Here is a 19,385-nt window from a genome sequence, read left to right on the forward strand (position 1 = left end):
GCATAGTGATTGCGCAATCAATGGTGAGGCTCAGCCGGCTGCTGCCTCACCACTCGTCTCTATTTAGTATTTGAACGGTAAATGTGAAAATTCAGCGATTTTGAAAAAAATTCCAAAAATTGTGAAGTTAAATGGAAAAGAACATTTAAGTACAAATCACTAAATAAATATAACTGTTTAATTTATTTTGTCATTTGATATTTCCATGATGACAGGTGAGGCACAGCCTCACCTGCCTCCCCTGACTGCACGTCTCTGTAAACCTGTAATATGATATATCGTTCATCAAACCCGACGTCTGCATCACTGTCGGCATCAGAGCTACCCAGAGTTAACTGCCAGATGCTGCAGGGCCGCCATCGTGGTGTCACGCTACTCGATGACTATTTCTGTCTCGCGGCATCCAGAGAGCGACTCTGTCCCTACAAGGACAAATCAAGGTCAGCTACTGGTCTTCGTGGCCCTTGTCTATAGTCTGATATATTCTGGCCTGTGCTCTGTCTCCAACAAGTTTGAACGACTCTCCCCCGAGAGGAGCTGTCACGGCCAGCAAATGTGAGGAGGAAGACACTTTCTCCAATCACTGAACAGTGGCTGACGCAGGACTGCGAGGACACGAATAAGAGACAGATTTGGAGCAGCAAAAAAAATAAATAAACATGTCACTATTCATGAATGCATTGCGAGCATTATGACCAAATTATACCGTTTGTTGCAGTTGCAAGCAAAATAGGCTGTGATTAGAGTTGAACCCATGAAAAGGACACCTGTGGGTTATCCCGAGCCAGCGGACATACGGTAGAGCAGAGATGTGCGCCATAATAATAATAATGATCATAATAATAATAATAACAACAACAACAACAATAATAATAATAATAATAATAATAATAATAATAATAATAATAATAATAATAATAATAATAATAATAACAATAATAATAATCTTCTCCTCTTCTTTTCCTTTCGGCTTTTACCTTCTCTCACACCAGCTACCTTCATGTCCTAATAATAATAATAATAATAATAATAATAATAATAATAATAATAATAATAATAATACATTTCATTTATAAGCGCTTTTCAAAACTTGAGGACACTTTACAGTCACTGGATATTTTTTCTGCGGGTGAGCAGCGGCAGCCACACGCGCCAGCGTTCACTCAACCCGCAAGTAACTCATAGGCGCTTATAAAACACAACACTATGTCTAAATGTTTAAATTCTCAATAAATGGAATTAAAAATAAAATAATTTAGATTACAGAATTCACAGTGCGTGTTGGGGAATTCACTATACGAACATCTTTAAACATCTTTTTGCATCGTTTTGTTTTGTTTTGGACTTCCTGATACGTCATATCCTGCCTGCCTTTACATGATGTCACATACTATTACATCACATCCTATCACATCCTGTCCGTCGTACATGAATGGTCTCCCAGCGCGTCGATCTGTCTTTCCTCTCTGTCCCTCATCGGCCGACTTCACACAATGCCCCTGCTGTCTACAAGATTAAAATAACTTCTTCTGTTCAACACCTGGCTTCCTGCTGATTTCACCATCTCACTTCTCACACCCTGAAGAGCGATGAACCAGGAAGGAATGATTACTTTTGACCCATCATTATTGGTGCCGAAACCCGGGACCGAGCGGATCGGCGTCGAGAGGGGCGGGGGGGGTCTGTTGGGGTAATCCGCTATACGAACATCTGTAAACATCTTTAAACATCTTTTTGCACCGTTTGTTTTTGTTTTGGACTTCCTGCTACGTCATATCCTGCCTGCCTTTACATGTCGTCACATCCTATCACATCACATCCTTTCCGTCTGACATAAATGCTCTCCAAGCGCGTTGATCTCTCTCTCTTTCCTTTCTGTCCCTCCTCGGCCGACCCCAGAATGTTCCTGCTGTCTACAAGATTAAAATAACTTATTCTGTTCAACACTTGGCTTCCTGCTGATTTCACCATCCCACTTCAAACACCCTAAAGAGCGATGAACCAGGAACGAACGATCACTTTTAACCCATCAGTGCGTACAATACAATACCTCCTAATTTTTATCGCGCTTTCACAACAGCTGCAGCTGTACTAAAACGCTTCACATAATAGTCAACATAAAGCAAAAATAATAAACATACCAGCAACATAAATCCATGTACAGTTGTGCAATCTTAACAACTTTCCCCATATACAGTATTCTTTGATGGCAAAAAAAAAGATTATCAATGCTAACTAGGCTGTCTATGGCATTTTTGATCATGTGTTAGCATTAAAACTGTAGATTTTTATTCGTCAAATTTGGGTGAAATATTCCAGCCCGATTGTTGTAGGCTAATACTAATATGTAAACATGTGACCCCACCATAAAAACAACTTTGACACCCCACACAACAGCAAGTGACACGACAGGAAGTGTACGCGCTCTGACTATTTTCAGCTGTAATTGATTGAACTGGGGAAAAAAAAACAATTGATCGGCGGAAATTTAGATGTGGGACGCAATGTCATATATGTGTGCATTATCTGAAACCGCCTAATCCTCAGGAGGGTCGCCGGAGCCAATGCCAGCCGTTTTTAGACACTGAACCGGTGGGCAGCCACTAGCACGGTGTACAAAGACCAAAATCTAACAGCGTTTACTCTCACGCTTGGGCACAATTCAGAGTCTTCCATTAAAGGACAACCGAAACAGGCTTGTGATTGGCTGCAATCAGAAGCCTGTTTCGTACTTCGGACTATACTGTGACTGTAAAGTGTACTTGAGAGTTTTGAAAGGCGCTTAGAAAGAGGAGTCCATGTAGCTTGTAGTGGTTTGCTTGTAGCTTTTGCTTTATTGAATAAAACAAACGTTTGATTTGAAAAAAAGTTGTCGGTCACCCGGGCTGAGACGTTTTGAAAGTTGTACACCCGACGTAAAAGTTGTACGCCCCGGGCCTCCGGGCAGACGTTATTTCAAACACTATATACTCATAACAGGATGAGTAACAAGAAAGAATCTTCTCCGAATCTGAACTTTCGAAGCCATTGTTTTGATTCTGGAGCAAGGCAGTTTGTGAAGGAGTATCCTAGCGTGACCTCACAAACAAGGGGGCGGGATTTTCTGAATCCCCCAGTTCCAAGCTCATTTTGTGGCAGTTTTGGGACACTTTAAAGGACAACCGACGTCTCCAGACAATTTTGTGTCCATAATTTGTAAAATGGCTTCAAATGACTTCTACAGATCGTATTTCAAGATTCCACCGCATATAGCTATATTTTACGTTTTAAGACTCGCGCTGATTATTCAGGAAGCCTTGGTTTTGAGTTGGTGACGAGTCCGTACGTGACGTCACTAAATGACCGCCCCTGACCGTAAAAAAGACGCATTGTAGCGGTCCTTCCATCACGTCAATGTATTTTGCTGTACTTGTTTGGTCTGGGGACCTCGTGTTGTACCCAAAAGCCGCCAGAAGGCCAGAAGAGGGCGTCCAAGCGCCATATAAGGAATTTATCAGCCTGTGGAAACGGAGGTGGCCACAGGAGGTCGCCATTTTGTGCCTCTTTTTTGGGTGAGAGATTTACCCCCAATTTGGCCTCAAAATGGCACAAATAAATTCTTTAATCGATTGCAAACATGTATGCTTTCCTCTTCAGAACTATTTGAATCATATTCATAACAGGATGTGTAACAAGAAAGCATATTCTCAGAATCTGAAGCCATTGTTTTGATTCACTAGCAATGCATTGATTGGCGTGACGTCACGAACTGGGGGGGACTTTCTGAAAATGCCCAATTCGCAGCTCAATTTTTTGCAGATTTTGGACACTTTAAGTCATTTTTATTGGTGTTTTGCATTTGACTAAAAATTTTATACTGCATGTTTTGGGTATTTTAGATGCTAAAAAAACGTTTTTCTGATGTCAATTAAAATAACAAAAAAGTGACATCGGTTGTCCTTTAAGTAATTTTTATTGGTGTTTTGCATTTGAATAAAAATATCAGCTTGCGTGTTTTGGATATTTTACATGCTATGAAACATTTTTCTGATATCAGTTAGGAAACAAAAAACTGATGTTGGTTGTCCTTTAAAGTGACGTGTTTCTTTCTGCGCCAAGCTCTCCCCCACTTGAAGGAAAATTCAAGGCAAACAATCACCATGCAGGAGTTTTGCATCTGCGAGTTGACAATTAACAGTTGTAAATGCCAATCCTCAAGTCAGGAACAAACCACGCTCCTCCATCCCCGAATGGCATATTGGGGCCGCTTTGATTGACGGACGGAGAAAAGGTATCAAACTTGTTTCGAGTGACAACGGCGATGTTTGGTGGAAATGGAAGGTGGATTGAGGAGGAGCGAGGCCAGCGCATTACACACACAAACACCACCTAAAAATGATGGAAGTGCACAAAATCCAATTCCAAAGACTAATCATAGCGATGCCGAAGGGGTGTGAAAAGCGGGTGCTGAGGTGGAACCGCGTGTCCGATGAGATTACAGGAGCACACGTTAACATCCAGTTCACCCAGCGTCTCGCAATGGAGACAAATCAGCCAGTCTTTAAGCACAAAGGCTCGACTTACATCCATTGCCGAGTTCATGAAATGAAAAGATGAAAATTCTTCTTTATACATTTAAAGGACAACCAACGTCACTTTTTTGTTCCTAACTGACATCAGAAAAACGTTTTATAGCATCTAAAATACCCAAAACGTATGATATTTTTAGTCAAATACAAAACACCAATAAAAATGACAAAGTCTCTAAAAAGTACTTATTAATGGGATATTTAACCTTCCAGTCTACACTCTGCTTTTGCATCAAAGTTGAAATGAGTCCAAATTTCACTGTTTTCTATCCCTTTTCTCACCATTTTACTTGTTTTTTCCTCCTTTTCTTTTTTTTGGTTTCAAGCTCTGTCTTCTGCCTCTCGTGTGTGTGTGTGTGGGTTTTCTCTCTGTCTCTGTCTGCCTGTTTCTTTAATGTTTAACCCTCCTACACACACTGCTGGGTTCTTTACCAATCACGTGGCTTTAACCGAAGACGCCATTTTGTTTTTTGCAGAACGGCCTTACTCTCTCTCTCTGTCTGTAACCCAAGCCCCCACTGCTGCGTTCTTGACTAATCACGTGGCTTTAACCGACGACTGGGGGCGGTGAGTAGAGGACAAAAGAAGTCTGCTGCCATTTCCTTGTTTGGAGAACGGGCTCATTCACGAACGACACATCACTCATTTTGGCAGCTGCGTGTGTATCCCGAAAAATAGTTCCTATGCCAAGGTAAAATTTTCATAAATGTAACGTTCGTAAACCGAAAAGTTCGTAAGTCAAGGGGTTCGTAAACCGAGGTCTCACTGTAGTTTTGTGACACTAAGTCATTTTTATTAGTGTTTTGCTTTTACCTAAAAATATCAGCCTGCGTGTTTTGGGTAATTTTAGATGCTATTAAACGTTTTTCTGATGTCAGTTAGGAAACAAAAAAACGGTGTCGGTTGTCCTTTAAAGCCATTCATACATAACCTTGCCCCCCATACCTATCTAACCTCCTTCAAATTTCTATTCCCTCTCGATCCCTCTTCCTGTCTCCACTTCTGTGTGCCCCCCCCCCTGCCCATCTCAGCACGATGGGGGACAGAGCTTTCAGCTGCTCTGCCCCCACACTCTGGAACTCACTTCCTCCCACCTTCAAATCCCATCTCAAAACCCACCTATTGCATTTTCTGTGTCGCTCTTTCTCTTGTTTCTATTTATAATTGTATTTTATTTATTGTATTCTATTTGTAATTGTATTTTATTTATAACAATATCTATGCTTGTCTGTGACTGTAAAGTGTCCTTGAGAGCTTTGAACGGCGCTTAAAATCAAATATTATTAGTATAGTATTATTATTTATAACAGCCCGGCACGGTTCGGACGTGTTGCAAGCTGAGACAGTACGAGAAGGGAGGAAATAAAGAGGAAATAAAATTCACAGAAAGGTCTCGCCTTGGTTGTCATGCCGGGCCAAACTTGCAAAGGCGTTGCTCACCTCTCCTGGCGAAGGGGAGATGCCGTGGAGCAAAGTGAGGAGAGGAAGCGGCATTTGGCATTCTGGAAGCAACTCAGTCCTCCTTGTCACTAGTCCACCCTTGCCGGCGAACACAAAGAGCATCATGCATGAAGCCCAGAATGTTTCTGAGCGCGTGCCATGCGGTCGCCGCCCTCTGGAAAAAGTCTGTCCGGCATCGGCTGCGAACGCCGCTCGGCGTCGGAGGGGTCGCGACTTGCAATTTTCACCCTTGACTGCAACCGAAATCCTTTGACCGAAAGGCGAATGAGCGCCGAACACCTTTGAAATCCAGTTTTCTGGTCCCCATCAAATCTGGTTCCAAATGGGACCAAAAGTCAACTGTTTTGAAGCATCGAGCCAGAATTCCATCATTCCTCCCTCCATTGCGAATCATTTGCCATTCACGCTTGGTATTGAAATTGGCCATGTCATTGGCAGAAAGACTCGCCCCCTTTTTTGAAATAGATTTTTAGGCTATGAGGGGAAGCTCCATTGGGAATTCTTTCTTCTTCTTAATAATAATAATAATAATATACTACTACTACTCTCATCTCATCTTCCGTACCGCTTATTCCTCATTAGGGTCGCGGGGGTTGCTGGAGCCTATCTCAGCTGTCTTCGGGCACGAGGCGGGGGACACCCTGAATTGGTTGCCAGCCAATCGCAGGGCACACAAAGACATACAACAGTCACTCTCACACTCACACCTAGGGACAATTTGGAGTGTTCAATCTGCCTGCCATGCATGTTTTTGGAGTGTGGGAGGAAACCGGAGGACCCGGAGATTCCCACGCGGGTCCGGGGAGAACATGGAATCTCCACACAGGGAGGCCGGACCGGGACGCGAACCGGCGACCTCTGCACTGTGAAGCCGTTGTGCTAACCACTAAACTACCGGGCCGCCGCCACTACTACTACTACTACTACTACTACTACTACTACTACTACTACTACTACTAATAATAATAATAATAATAATAATAATAATAATAATAATAATACAAGGCGGCCCGGTAGTCGAAGCAACCGGCTTCAAGTGAGAGAGTTTGCAGAAGACATGAAGGCAGAGAAGAGTGTGAGAAGAAGAAGAAGACAGCTGAGATAGGCTCCAGAACCCCCGCGACCCTAATGAGGAATAAGCGGTACGGAAAAGAAGAAGAAGAAGAATAATACATTTCTAAGCGCCTTTCAAAACTCTCAAGGTCACTTTACAGTCACAGGATCAATTTTTCTGCAGGTGAGAAGCGGCAGTGGCAGCGACATGCGCCAGCGTTCACTCAAGCCGGAAGTAACTCAAATAGATAGAAAGCTAGCTAGCTAACTCATAGACAGATAATAGATAGCCAACTATCTATCTAGATAACTAGCTAGATAGCTACATAGCTAATAAATAGCCAGCTACATAGCTAGCTAGACAGATAGCTAATAGATAGCAAATAGATAGCCAGGTAGGTAGCTAGCTAATAGATAGCAAACGTAAAGCAAATAGATAGCCAGTTAGGTAGCTTGCTAATAGATCGCAAATAGATAGCCAGACAGGTAGCTAGCTAGTTAATAAATAGCAAATAGATAGCAAATAGATAGCAAATGGATAGCAACTAGATACTCAGTTAGGGAGTCAGCTAGATAACTGGCTAGATACCCATATAGCTAATAAATAGCCAGCTACATAGCTAGCTAGCTATACAGATAACTAATTGATAGCCAATAGATAGCCAGCTTGGTAGCTAACTAATAGATAGCAAATGGATAGCAAATAGATAGCGAGATAGCAAATAGATAGCCAGCTAGGTAGCTAGCTAATAGATAGCAAATAGATAGCAAATGGATAGCAAATAGATAGCCAGAAAGGTAGCTAGCTCACACGTAGCAAAATAGATAGCAAATGGATAGCAAATAGATAGCCAGCAAGGTAGCTAGCTAATCGATAGCAAATTGATAGCAAATGGATAGCAAATAGATAGCCAGCTAGCCAAATAGCAAAGAGATGCAAATTGATAGCAAATACATGACCAGCTAGGTAGCTAGCTAATAGATAGCAAATAGATGGCAATTAGATACCCAGCTAGGTAGCTAGATAGATAGCTAAATAGCCATATAACTAATAAATAGCCAGCTACATAGCTAGCTAGCTAGAGAGCTAATAGATAGCAAATAGATGATGACAGGTCATGAATCCCGGGCACCATTCCGGTGCAGACAAACATTGGCTGTCTGTCAAAAACGGTACTTAAAAGTCGGACGTGTTTATCTTGGCGCTGGTGGGGCAGGCCAATGCCTCCTCATTATTCCTTGCTGATGGTGCCTGGCCAAGGTTAATTAGCGGAGGTTCCCCTGAGGTTCCTCCGGCGACGCAGGATGTGTTTAGGATTGTGGAGGCAAGTCGACGCAAGCAAGGTTAATGCACGAGCGGCTCGCTTTCGTCCGTCCGCGCTCGACCGTATGCTGTGGGAGCGCCGACCGTTGACGCCAAACTTGTTTTGATGACCGTTATCGACGTAACATTATTTGGGTGGGATTGCCTTTGCAGCGCAGGAAATGGAAAATGGCTACAGTGATAACTTGGCTTACAAACTTAATTGGCTCCTAGACAGAGTGTGTAAGGCAAAAGGCGTGTATCCCAAAAATTAATTTCCCATAGGAAACCATTAAAATGAGAATAATCCGTTCCCAGGTCCCCATAAAACATAATTTCTACTTTCTAATTTTCTAAGCATTAAAACTACACAAAATATACCTTATTGTATGTATAATAAATGTGCTATGGTATTATAATTAAAGAAATAAACTGTACTGTATAATAACTACTGTATGCCCTCTGCCCGTCTCACCACGATGGGGTGCAGAGCCTTCAGCCGCTGTAATCCCAAACTCTGGAACTCACTTCCACCCAACATCCATAATATTGACTCCCTTCCTACTTTCAAATCTCACCTCAAAACCCACCTGTTTAAACTTGCTTTCATGGTCTAGTTTAATCTGCTATTTTACTATTTATTGTTTTATTCATGGTTTTATTGTTTTATGTATTGTTTTTGTTGTAAAGTGTCCTTGGGTGTTCAGAAAGGTGCTTGAAAATTAAATGTATTATTATTATAATTAAGTTGTTTTATTTACCTTTGTGATGGTCCTTGGTGGCTTGATGGAATGGGGTGGCCGGTTTCATTAGCATTAAACACTTGATGAGGAACCTTGCCTTCTTCTTTCACCATCTTGAGGAATAATGCCTTGTAGGTGCTTTCTCTGCAATGATTTTACCTTGTTCCTCATCAATTGTGTTCTGTTTAGCTGGGTTGATAGCTTTTTGCATCAAGCGTACAGATGGCTTGTGTGGGTTATTTGTGGAGCCTGATTGATGCAGTCTACACTTTGTCTTTGAACGATCAAAGTTGAAACGAGTCCAAATTTCACTGTTTTCTATACATTTTGTCACCCTCTCTCTGTCATCTGCCTGTCTCTTTAATGTTTAAACCACCTCCCCTCACTGCCGCGTTCTTGACCAAACACGTGGCTTTAACCGACGACTGGGGGCAGGGAATAGAGGACGAAAACAAGCCGGCTGCCATTTTCTTATTAGGAGAACGGGCTCGTTCGCGAACGACACATCACTCATTGTGACGCTCCGTGTGTATCCCGAAAAATAGTTCGTATGTCAAGGTAAACTGTTAATAAATTTAACGTTTGTAATCCGAAAATTTGTAAGCCAAGGGGTTCATAAATCGAGGTATTACTGCAGAGTGAGACCTCAACTTACGAAAACCTTATCTTATGAACTTTTCGTCTTACGAATGTCAAATTTATGAAAATTAAACCTTATAATAAGCACTATTTTCATAACACACACCCACCACGGCTGGTGGAGTAATCTTTGGCGGAAGAACACCAAAGCACACGACCTTCGGATCTGGCGGCGTGATCTTTGGCGGAAGCACACGACCGAACAGCGCTCCAGCCGCCGCTACTTTCCACATCCCCTCATTGAATGCACACGTCGATCGCCTTCTTGGAGCTTTTTGCTGATAATTTTACTATGATGGGACCGAAAAAAAACCCACCACAGGCTCTTGTTCAGCCCAAGAACACACAAAATAAAATGACCGTCGCTTAGAAGAAGGAGATAATTGAAAAACACGAACAAGGTGTGCGTTTGTGTGATTTAGTGGCCGAGCACGGCTCTGCTAAGTCAACCATTGCTACCATTCTGCGGAACAGAGAAGCCATCAAAGGTGCGTCTGTTGCAAAAGGTGTTTCCGTGCTCTCAAAGCGACGGTCTCGAGCAATCGAAGAAGTTGAAAAACTTCTGTTAATTTGGATTCACGAAAAGCAGCTATCCGGCGACAGCGTGATTAAAGCTATTTTGTGTGAGAAAGCACGGCTAATTCATGCCGATATCGCCATCCGCCAACCTGAAAGTTCGGCGCTTATTGAGGATTTTAAAGCCAGTAACGGATCGTTCGAGAACATCTGAGGAGGAGATGGCTGCAGCATCAAGTGAGCTCATAATGTTGGCAAAGTGGAATGATGTGCAGGCTTTTACCGAACAGTTCCATCCAGAAAATACTGTGGCTCTGACAATCATCAACATGATGAACGATAATGTGATGCCTCAGCTTCGTAAGACCTTACAAGTCAGAAAGCAACAGGTGTCAATTAAGAGGTTTTTAATCAGCAAAAATGATGAGTCTTCAAAGAAAAAAGAAGAGAAGCCACACCAGAGGTTAAGTTACCAACAGTCCTTATGGAAGGTGACTATCCTTCCATAAGCCATCAACGACCATCAAAAAGGTAAATAAAACTTTATTTTACAGCACAGTTTATTTCTTTAATTACAGTCCTCATGTAATGTGCCTCTCTTTCCAAACAGCAATTTCCTTTGACCTTCGACCTCCAACGCCATTCCATCAAGCCATCAATGACCATCACAAACGTAAATAAAGTGACTTTATGATACAAAGCAGTGTATTTCTTTCATTACAATACAATAGCACATTTATTATCCAGAGAATAAGGTATGTTGTGTGTAGTTTTAAGGCTTATTGAGTTGAAACGTATATTTTATGGAAACCCGGGAACGGATTATTCCAATTTTAATGGTTTCCTATGGGATTTTTTTTTAGATACACACTTTTCGCCTTACACACTCCGTCTGGGAACCAATTAAGTTTGTATGTCGAGGTCTCACTGTATTTGCAGCCGTAAGGCTGCGGCTCCATCACTTGCCCCTCCCCTGCCCACTCCCTCTCTGGAAATGACCTATTACTGACTGCCTTCAATTATGAATGGAAAAATAAACGTCATCATCATCATCATCATGATCGCCCATCAGTGGCGGAGCTGTTTGTCAGTTTTGCAATGAGCGTATTGTCCTTTACTGCTATTGTGGCAGGAAGAAACGTATTTCTCCGTTGATGAATACCATAATAACACGCAAGCGCATTCATACAACTCTCTCCCAGCCCTGCCCCCCTGCCCCTTCCCACTGCCACACTCACTGAACTCTGAGTACATGCTACACCCTGTACTATCATCCTGAATTGTTTTTTTTTTCTTTTTTTCTGCAAGACCTCACTTCAACCTTTTTTTTGTTTTTTGTTTTTGCATTACTACACTGTGTCACTTTACATACGACACTACCTCACTTTACATTCAGAAATGACATGTATTGTCTGTTGTCAATTGTCTGTCTTTTTTTAGCCACATTATAAGTGCCTTGCACGCTGCGTCCTAGTGGACATTAATTTCATCTGTGCTGTATGCAGTGTTTGAAATCATGTCTGCCCGGAGGCCGGGGTGTACAACTTTTACGTCGGGTGTACAACTTTCAAAGCGTTTTGGCCCGGGTGGCCGACAACTTCTTCAAACAGAATATTTTTTTCAAATCAAACGTTTGTTTTATTCAATAAAGCAAAAGCTACAAGCAAATTGCTACGAGCCATGTGGACCCCTCTTTCTAAGAGCCTTTAGACACTCTCAAGTACATTTTACAGTCACGGTATAGTCCGAAGCACGAAACAGGCTTCTGATTGGCTGTCGTGTCAAGTATGCAAATTGACAAACAAATGTTCGTTTGGCAATTTTCATTGGCAAATTGGCATTTGCACTGTGACTGTAAAGTGTACTTGAGAGTTTTGAAAGGCGCTTAGAAAGAGGAGTCCACGTGGATTCTAGCAGACAATGCAAAACAAACATTGCATTGTGCGCCATGACGACAAACGACAACTGGAGCAAAATCTTCAGCATGTGATATTTACCATAAATTAAGCAAGGGATCATTTGCGGTAGGTACTTCTTTAATTAAAAAAAAAAATCTTTATACAGAGTTGTCTGCCTGGGTGTCCGCTAACTTTTTGTCATGTGTTTCAAACACTGTTATCAATCCTTAATACTTTGCAACAATGTTTTTTTGTGTGATTAGTCATCTTTTTGTGTTTCAAGTTGTGAAAAATGGGGCAGGCAACTTTATGGCCGGGCAGGCAACTTTATGGCCAGGCAGGCAACTTTTTAGAGTTGTCTGCCCTGGTGTCAGCTAACTGTTTGTGTGAGTTTCAGGCACTGCTGTATGTCATGCATATTAGCATATTTGACAATAAAGCTGACTTTGACTTTGACTTTGATACACCCTGAATTGAACCTCGACCAAAGTCCATCTTCAAACGTTTCCTTGAAGATGATTAGGCAAGCTGCACATTGATGACAAAACTGTTCAACTCCATAACAACCTCCAGCCCACCTCGTGCCCCCTCCAACAGGAACAAGATGATTTATCACACCAATATCCCCTTCAGCACCTTCCTGATTACTTTGATTCCTCTATTGACATTTCCTACTTCCCCATCCGCATGCATTTTTCATGCTTACCCCGGAACTCCACGGGGTAAGCACTTTGGGCATGCGTGCTCGCATGCGGCAATCGGACACACTTTTTAGCCTCAATTAACACATTTGCCCTCTGTCCCGCCGGTGTGTCACTGTTGAGTGCTATGCACAGTTGTTTGAACACGCCGAGAAAACATATTGACCGGGGCATTCTCATTTTTCAGCAAACTGAGCCTAATTTAAAGGACAACCGACACCATTTTTTTTGTTTCCTAACTGACATCAGAAAAACGTTTTATAGCATCTAAAATACCCAAAACACGCAGGCTGATATTTTTTGTCAAATGCAAAACACAAATAAAAATAACTTAGTGTCCCAAAACTGCCACAAAATGAGCTTGGTACTGGGGAGATTCAGAAAGTGCCGCCCCCTTGTTCGTGACGTGACTTTTGGTCACACACTGCCTTGCTCCAGAATCCAAACAATGGCTTCAGAGAGTTCAGATTCGGAGAAGATGCTTTCTTGTTACTCATCCAGTTATGAATTTGATTCAAATACTTCTGACTAGGAAAGCTAAATGTTTGCAATCGATTAAAGAAGTCCTTCCGTATCAATTTGAGTCGTCTGGACTCCAATGTAGCACCCAGGAAATGCACAAGATGGCGCACAAACTCCGTTGGAAATGGGCTGATTTGTCCGCTGGGAATTTGCATCAACTTAACACCTTCTTTATGGTGTTACCACTACTGGTAGTCTTGGTGCGACACACAACGATTCACCATTGCGTTATTTATGTAGTTTTCCTTCTAATTTCGCAATCAACATGTTTTTTTCAGATGAAAAAAAGTACCCAGAATGCATTGTGTGTCGCTTTCTCGGTCAGGGGCGTTCCCTCCGTGACGTCACTTTGGGCATCGTCATCAACTCGAAAACAGACTTCCTGAATATTCAGCGCAAGTCTTAAAACGTAAAATATAGCTACATGCGGTGGAATCTTTGTAAAATGCGATCATTAGAAGTCATTTCAAGTGATTTTACAAATTATGGACGCAACTCGCAACTTGTCCGGCCGGAGGTGTCGGTTTTCCTTTAAACCTTTCTTTTATATCCGAATCTGAATCACTGAGTAGAGCCCCCACCTGATGCTAGATGTAAATAGGGGTCCAATTGGAGAAGCTTGATCAAGGCATACGGCGTGTTATTGGCAGAGCCGTGACACTTGATATCAGAGCTCAAGAGACAGTGGGGATTGACAGGTTGTTGCAGACTCCCGGCAGGGTGGGCGCTATCTCGCCGTGACTGTTGCGAGACCGTCTGGAGCTGCACTGCTCTGATTGGTGCCGTAATGACCCCTTGCTGAGCGTACACTCATGATAGATTGTTGGGGGAAGCCGCAAATTTCTCACAGCACCTTTACGTTGCTTGTTTCTCGGGGGGGGGGGGGGGGGAGGGTGCGAGGAGACTGAAGACGAGATCAAAAAGGGTCCAACTTCATTAGGTCCACCGCCACCTGGAAAGTCAAAGTGGGAAGCAACCATTCTGTGGTGAGCCCCCACCCATGATCTTTTTCTAACCCTCCTCCCAAGCATGTTTCTCTTCTCCTCCACTTTGTCTTCTCTTTCCAAGCATGGTTTTGGTCTCATCTCTTGCCCTGTGCTCTTTATTATTGCGTTGCCCCTGTGCCCACCAGAACCCCCAGTGACCTTTCAAGATGTGCTATGTAGTTGTCACGATCTGGTTGGCGACCAACGGGTGGCGCTGCTAGGCCCCGACTGCAACCTGCAAAGCTATTGGTCATTCCAATCAGTGACAGTTAAAAGGACTCCCGGCACGATCATTCATTGTCAGGTCATTGTATGTGTTTGCTTCACCCTGTCAGGTTTGTTTCATCTTGGTCGATTTTTACTCATGGTTCTCTTTGATACTTTCTACTTTTCTGTACAGATGACTTTGACGTTTGAGATTTTGTTCCTGCTGACTTTATTTTAATACAATTTGTCAATTACACCTTGCTGCTCCCTCCTGCCTGCTTTTTTGGGACCCACCAGCATCACCACCTTGCAAACCGTGACAGTAATGACGAGCTATTTAGCTAACTATCTATTAGCTATCTATTAGCTAGCTAGCTTTCTATGTATTTGAGTTACTTCCAGGTTAAGTGAACGCTGGCGCGTGTGGCTGCCGCTGCTCACCCAAAGAAAAACTTATCCAGTGACTGTAAAGCGACCTTGAGAGTTTTGAAAGGCGCTTAGAAATGAAATGTATTATTATTATGAGCTCGCTATTAGCCATCTAGTAGCGTTCTAGCGGACTGGCTAGCTATCTATGTAGCTATATATTATCTATCTATTAGTGGTCTAGCTGGCTGGCTAGCAATCTAGCGAGCTATCTATTAGCTATCTATTAGTGGTCTGGCTAGCTGGTTATCTATCTAGCTAACTATATATTCGCTATCTATTAGCTATACGTCTGTGTAAGCTCTCAGTCGTACAGGAGTGGTCCATCGATGAGAAGGTTTCTTCAGCCGTCATCTGTACAAAAGTGAAGGTTTCGGACGTTTCGCCTCCTATCCAAGAGGCTTCGTCAGCAAACACTGACGAAGCCTCTTGGATAGGAGGCGAAACGTCCGAAACCTTCAAAATTGTACAGATGACGGCCGAAGAAACCTCATCGCTATCTATTAGCTGGCTAGCTTTTTATCTATTTCAGTTACTTCCAGGTTGAGTGAATGTTGCCGCGTGTGGCTGCCGCAGCTCACCCACAGAAAAACTTATCCAGTGACTCTAGCGACCTTGAGAGTTTTGAAAGGTGCTTAGAAATGTTGTATTATGATTATTATTATTATTACTTTTGAGGACTGTCTGAGGGAGCTGTTTAGAAATCCAGAAAGGACCACGGCCTACACCGGGCGGTTTCTATTCCTTCTCTGTGCCGACCAATGTGCATTATCGTCAACAACAGCATGCAGTCTGTATAAAAAAGCATTTTTTTGTCAATTCAGTCACGCGTCCGACAACAAGTCATCCAACAAAACAAAAATTGACTCCGAAGAGAGCCTGTAGATTTCTATGAAGTCATATACAAATATGTGGCTTTGTATGTATGAATACAAACACCAGGGACTACAAGCAGCAATGATGAACACAACCTCACGCAGCAAAAAGAAAGAAAAGCAAATCATACTTGGAGTCGCGCTGCCATCTTTCAGCGATAGAGCCATCGTGCGCAGATGTGATTGGGAATGGAGCCGGGGTACGCGTATGACTCCAGTGGGGACCCAGCAGCCTGCAGAGCAATTTCCGTAAGATTGGGTGCTAAAATTTGATTTACAATCTACTCAGGTGAAAAGACTGCATTTGCAATAAATTACAGTGATTCTTCAAGCTGCACTTGCGTTTGCCTCGTGTCAGTATTGTTATGCGAAAAGGTAGGCGCAGCATGTTCTTCAAAACAATGCCAGCCATGTGAATCCACCTTAATATGTCGTTGCACAGCCGTCGTCTATCCTGTCCGCCGGCCTGTAAATTTAAAGGACAACCGACGCCACCACACAAGTTGTGTCCATAATTTGTAAAATGGCTTCAAATGACTTCTACTGAGTGTATTTTACAAAGATTCCACCGCATATAGCTATATTTTACGTTTTAAGACTCGCGCTGAATATTCAGGAAGTCTTGTTTTTGAGTTGGTGACGAGTCCGTACGTGACATCACTAAAGTACCGCCCCTGACCGTAAAAAAGACGCATTGTCGCGGTCCTTCCATCACGTCAATGTATTTTGCTGTACTTGTTTGGTCTGGGGACCTCGTGTTGCACCCAAAAGCCACCAAAAGGCCAGAAGAGGGCGTCCAAGCGCCATAAAAGGAATTGATCAGCCTCTGGAAACGGAGGTGGCCACAAGAGGTCACCATTTTGTGCCTCTTTTTTTTGGTGTGAGAGATTTCCCCCCAATGTTGCCTCAAAATGGCACAAGTAAATTCTTTAATCGATTGCAAACATGTATGCTTTTCTCTTCAGAAATATCAGAATCATATTCATAACTGGATGTATAACAAGAAACAAGCCATTGTTTTGATTCACAAGCAATGCAAGGCGTCTTGGCGTGACGTCACGAACTGGGGGCGGGACTTTCTGAAAATGCCCAATTCGCAGCTCAATTTTTTGCAGATTTTGGACACTTTAAGTCATTCCGATTGGTGTTTTGCATTTCACTAAAAATATACTGCGTGTTTTGGGTATTTTAGATGCTATAAAACGTTTTTCTGATGTCAGTTAAAAAACAAAAAAGTGACGTCTGTTGTCCTTTTAAATTAGGCTCAGTTTGCTGAAAAATGAGAATGCCCCGGTCAATATGTTTTCTCGGCGCGTTCAAACAACTGTGCATATCACTTTAAGACTCACGCTGAATATTCTTGTTATCGAGTTGGTGACGGTTCCTGACGAGAGGTCACATCAGGAACGCTCCTGAATGAGAAAGCAACACACAATGCATTTTGGGTACTTTGTTTGGTCTGAAAACATCGTGTTGATCAATGTTGAGGGCGAAATTAGTAGGAAAACATAAATAACGCGATTGTGAATCGTGTGTTGCACCAAGACTACTATTTGATACTATTTGCCACAAATTCCCAGCAGACAAAGCAGTCCATTTCCAACGGAGCTTGTGCGCCATCTGTGAATTTTCTGGGAGCTACATTGGAGTTCAGACGTTGTTACGGGTTCATCACTGGATGAGTAACAAGAAAGCATCTTCTCTGAATCTGAAGCCATTGTTTTGATTCAAGAGCAAGGCACGACGTCCTGCCGTGACGTCACGAACAAGGGGGGGGGGGGGGGGGGGGGGGACCTTCTGAAATTCGTCATCTCCGAGGCCATTTTGAAGTAGTTTTGGGACACTTGAAGTCATTTTTATTGGTGTTTAGCATTTGACTAAAAATATTATCCTGCGTGTTTTGGGTATTTTTGATGCTATAAAACGTTTTTCTGTTGCCAGTTAGGAAACAAAAAAATGGTGTTGGTTGTCCTTTAAAGCCACACTCGACTCCCTTTCTTGTCAGGGAGCCTCGAGGAACAGCGGTCCTGAGGGTGAACATTTGGGCGAGTGGGGGAGGAGAAGCATCTCTATTCAACTCACCTACCGGATAACAGTCCGCCTATTTACCCAAGTGAGCGCACACTGAAATCTGAAATAACACCTGGGCTACTCTGTGATGCCAAGGAGTACTTGGCAACCGCCCCCGAATGAATGACGGTGGACAATTCCTGTCTGTCACGACCTTGGGACCTTGGAGAAAAGCACACGCTGCTCAGCGCTCTCCGGGGAAAGCAAGTGGATCGCAGGCTCATGAAGAAATACACAGTCAATGTTAATCCTTCTGGGACCGAGTTGGGAGGGGAGAGGGCAGTTTCCAAAGGAGCCAAACAATGGCGTGTGTGTGATAAAGGCGGAACGAGAGATGCACTCCAGTGGAGAAAATTGCTTCTGCCCGGGCAGAGGGGAGCAGTCAGAGTGTCACGAAAAGGTGACATGCGTGTACAGGAACAGGCGGGCGTGCAGAGTCAACCCAGGAAAGGGAAGGATGGAGCCAGGACACCCAGATGGAGAGACAAGGGCACATTCACATCATAGCTCTAAGCCTTCAGAATTTGACACAATGAGCAGTGGGACTGGGGGGGGGGGGTGTTCTACGCAATTGCACACAAGTTACCGACGTGCAAATCAACAACCCTGTGATGGCTGTACTCTACCTACCTCACTATAACTTCACTTCGGTCTTTTACTAACATGATTTGAATACAACAAAGCAGTGTCTGAAACTCATGCCAAAAATTTAGCGGACACCAGGGCAGACAACTCTGAAAAGTTGCCTGCCTGGCCATAAAGTTGCCTGCCCCATTTTTCACAACTTGAAACACAATAAGACGACTAATCACAAAAAAAACATTGTTGCAAAGTATTAAGGATTGATAACAGTGTTTGTAACACATTACAAAAAGTTAGCGGACACCCGGGCAGACAACTCTGAAAAGCCGCCTACCCGGCCTTAAAGTTGCCTGCCACATTTTTCACAACTTGAAAGAATAAGATGACTAATCCCCCCCAAAAAAACATTGTTGCGAAGTACAAAGGATTTTTTAAATTAAGGAAGTACCCACCACAAATGCTCCCTTACTTAATTTATGGTAAATATCCCTCGCTGAAGATTGTGCTCCAGTTGTTGTTTGTCGTCATGGTGCACAATGCAATGTTTGCTTTGCGTTGTCTGCCATGCCGAGTATGCAAGTTGCCAAACAAACATTTGTTTGGCAATTTGCATACTCGGCACGGCAGCCAATCAAAAGCCTGTTTCGTGCTTTGGACTACACCGTGACTGAAAAGTGTAGTAGAGAGTTTTGAAAGCCGCTTAGAAAGAGGAGTCCATGCACGTGGCTTGTAGCGCTTTGCTTGTAGCTTTTGATTTATTGAAAAACAAAACAAATGTTTGACTTGAAAATAATCTTTTTTTTTTTTTCTTGAAGAAGTTGTTGGCCACCCGGGC

General features: G+C 43.0%; 1 long non-coding RNA gene across 1 annotated transcript; it reads right to left on the reverse strand.

Moving 5' to 3' along the window:
* Positions 1-14,520: 14,520 nt before the first annotated feature.
* Positions 14,521-16,481, reverse strand: LOC148890849 (uncharacterized). Its single transcript, XR_016116660.1, has 3 exons — positions 16,321-16,481; positions 16,030-16,131; positions 14,521-14,633 (listed from the first exon to the last, which is right to left on the reverse strand). It is a non-coding gene; the product is annotated as an uncharacterized LOC148890849 (long non-coding RNA).
* Positions 16,482-19,385: the final 2,904 nt, after the last annotated feature.

Source organism: Hippocampus bargibanti, linkage group LG12 (genome assembly GCF_051943395.1).
Source record: "Hippocampus bargibanti isolate YZ-2025 linkage group LG12, ASM5194339v1, whole genome shotgun sequence".
Lineage (NCBI taxonomy): Eukaryota > Metazoa > Chordata > Actinopteri > Syngnathiformes > Syngnathidae > Hippocampus > Hippocampus bargibanti.